This window comes from Triticum aestivum, chromosome 6B (assembly GCF_018294505.1).
Source record: "Triticum aestivum cultivar Chinese Spring chromosome 6B, IWGSC CS RefSeq v2.1, whole genome shotgun sequence".
Classification (NCBI taxonomy): domain Eukaryota; kingdom Viridiplantae; phylum Streptophyta; class Magnoliopsida; order Poales; family Poaceae; genus Triticum; species Triticum aestivum.
The window spans coordinates 206150130-206153511 of NC_057810.1; positions in this window are offsets into that span (position 1 = coordinate 206150130).

Genomic DNA, 3382 nt, shown 5'->3' on the forward strand with positions numbered 1-3382 from the left:
TTATAAAATAAGAGATAATAGCCATAAGTATTGATATATAATGTGTAATAACAGCCCATAATGCAATAAATATTGATATAAAAGCATGATGCAAAATGGACGTATCAACTCCCCCAAGCTTAGACCTCGCTTGTCCTCAAGCGGAAGCTGAAATCGAAAAATATGTCCACATGTTTAGAGATAGAGGTGTCGATAAAAATAAAATACGGACATGAGGGCATCATGATCATTCTTATAACAACAACATAAATAGATTTTGTCATATGACTTCTTATGCTCAAGTAACAATCAATTCACAATGTCAAGTATGGTTCAGAAACTTCATTGGAAGCTAACAAGCTAAAATCTCAGTCATTGAAGCAATTGCAATTTATCATAACATCAGAAAGAGTCAAGAATAGAGCTTTTCATCAAGTTCACATACTCAACTATCATGTAGTCTTTTACAATTGCTACCACTCACGCAATACTTGTGGTTATGGAGTTTCAGCCGGACACTGAGAAAGATAGGGGCTTATTGTGTTGCCTCCCAACGTATTCACCTTTAGGTGATGTCAACAATAATAATCCATGCTAACTTACATCCAATTGGATATATATATCATGATCTTTCAAACACGAGGAGCTTGCCAAAGAATAAAATGAAAAAGGGAAAGGTGAAGATCACCTTGACTCAAGCATAAATTAAAAACATAAAGTAAAAGATAGGCCCTTCGCAGAGGGAAGCAGAGATTGTCATGTGCTTTTAGGGTTGGATGCATAAAATCTTAATGCAAAAGAACGCCACTTTATATTGCCACTTGTATGTGGACCTTTATTATGCAGTCCGTCGCTTTTATTGCTTCCACAACAAGATCGTATAAAGCTTATTTTCTCTGCACTAATAAGTCATACATATTTAGATAGCTATTTTTATTGCCTACAACATGACAACTTACTTGAAGGATCTTACTCAATCCATAGGTAGGTATGGTGGACTCTCATGGCAAAACCGGGTTTAAGGATATTTGGAAGCACAAGTAGTATCTCTACTTGGTGCAAGGAATTTGGCTAGCATGAGGGGGAAAGGCAAGCTCAACATGTTTGGAAGGTCAATGACAATATACTTTAACTGTGATGTGAGAAAACATAAACCATTACGTTGTCTTCCTTGTCCAACATCAACTCTTTTAGCATGTCATACTTAATGAGTGCTTCACAATCATAAAAGATGTCCAAGATAATATATTTGTATGTGAACCTCTCTTTCCTTATTACTTCCTATTAATTGCAACGATGACCAAAGCTACGTTTATCAACCCTCAACAACTTTTATGCCTCATACTTTCTATGTGTGAAGTCATTACTATCCATAAGATCGATATGAACTCTTTTATTCTTTCTACTTTCTCAAGATCATAGCAACATAGCAAAGCCCTTGACTCAACACTAATCTTTATTATAGATAGCTCACGGACTCGATTACATAAAGAGATCACAAAGAAAAACTCAAAACTACTTGATACTAAAACTTCAATCTACTAGATCAAGATACTACTAAAAGGATCGAACTAAATAAAACGGTAAAGATAGGAGTGTGACGGTGATACGATACCGGGGCACCTCCCCCAAGCTTGGCAGTTGCCAAGGGGAGTGCCCATACCCATGTAATTATGTCCTCGGAGGTGATGGAGGTGGTGATGATGATGGTGGATAATCGCACATCGAGCGTAAAAGCTCCTCCAGCTTGCGGATAATGCCCTTGAGTCCGATGATATGATCCTTCAACAAAATATTCTCCTGCATGTGATACTTATTCTGTATGCGAGCTAACTCAATCATCTTGAAAGCTTCAATCTCTGTTGGAGTAAAGAGGTTAGGTAAAGGTTGAGGGATGTCTTCTTCTTCTTTCACCGTCGGAGCTTGAACTTCCATGGCTTTCTTGATCCCTTCATCCTTGTTGATCTCTTTCGATTCCTCTTTTCAGCTCTATCTTCAATAGCCAAGCATCCTTGTATTCATTGTTGAAGGAGGGTGATACCATGGTGCTCTAGATCTGTCAGAAAAACAGCTCGAAACAAAAACAGAGGATATTTGCGTGATACGGTGGTCAAAACCTTCGGGAGTTTATATAATGAATTTTTACCGACCAAAATATGTAACGTGCAAGAAAACGGAGTCCAGGAGGCACACGAGGTGGCCACGAGACAGGGGCGCGCCCAGGAAGGGTGGGCGCGCCCTCCACCCTCGTGGAGGCCTCGTGTCCTTCCCGGACTACTTCTTTCTTCCTAAAATTCTTAAATATTCCAAAACTGATAAAAATTGCCATTAGAATTGTTTTGGAGTCGGTTTACTTACTGTACCACATACTTGTTCCTTTTCGGAGTCTAGAACATTTTGGAAAGTGTCCATTATGTAGTCTTCCGGGGTTACGGTTTCAATAATATTAGTTTCAACATTGATAGGATTACCTGAGATATAATGTTTAATTCTTTGACCGTTCACCACCCTCGGACTTGTGCCTTCGAAGTTGTTCATTTTTATGGCACCCGAATGATAGACCTCCTCGATAATGTAAGGTCCTTCCCATTTAGAGAGAAGTTTTCCTGCAAAAAATCTTAAACGAGAGTTGAATAATAACACATAATCACCTATGTTAAACTCACGCTTTTGTATCCTTTTGTCATGTCAGCGTTTGACTTTTTCTTTGAATAGCTTGGCATTCTCATAGGCTTGGGTTCTCCATTCATCAAGTGAGCTAATATCAAATAACCTCTTCTCACCGGCAAGTTTGAAGTCATAGTTGAGCTCTTTGATAGCCCAATATGCTTTATGTTCAAGTTCTAGAGGTAAATGACATGCTTTTCCATAAACCATCTTATACGGAGACATACCCATAGGATTTTTGTATGCAGCTCTATAGGCCCATAATGCATCATCAAGTTTTTTGGACCAATTCTTTCTAGATCTATTGATAGTCTTTTGCAAAATTAATTTGAGCTCTCTATTGCTCAACTCTACTTGACCACTAGACTGCGGGTGATAAGGAGATGTGATTCTATGATTAACATCATACTTAGCAAGCATCTTACGGAAAGCACCATGAATAAAATGTGAACCACCATCAGTCATAAGATATCTACGGACTCCAAACCTCAGAAAAATAACTTCTTTAAGCATTTTAATAGAAGTGTTATGATCAGCACTACTAGTTGGAATAGCTTCTATCCACTTAGTAACATAATCAACATCAACTAAAATATGTGTGTAACCATTAAAGGCAGGAAAAGGTCCCATATAATCAAAGCCCCAAACATCAAATGGTTCAATAACAAGAGAATAATTCATAGGCATTTCTTGACGTCTACTAATGTTACCAATTCTTTGATATTCATCACAAGAT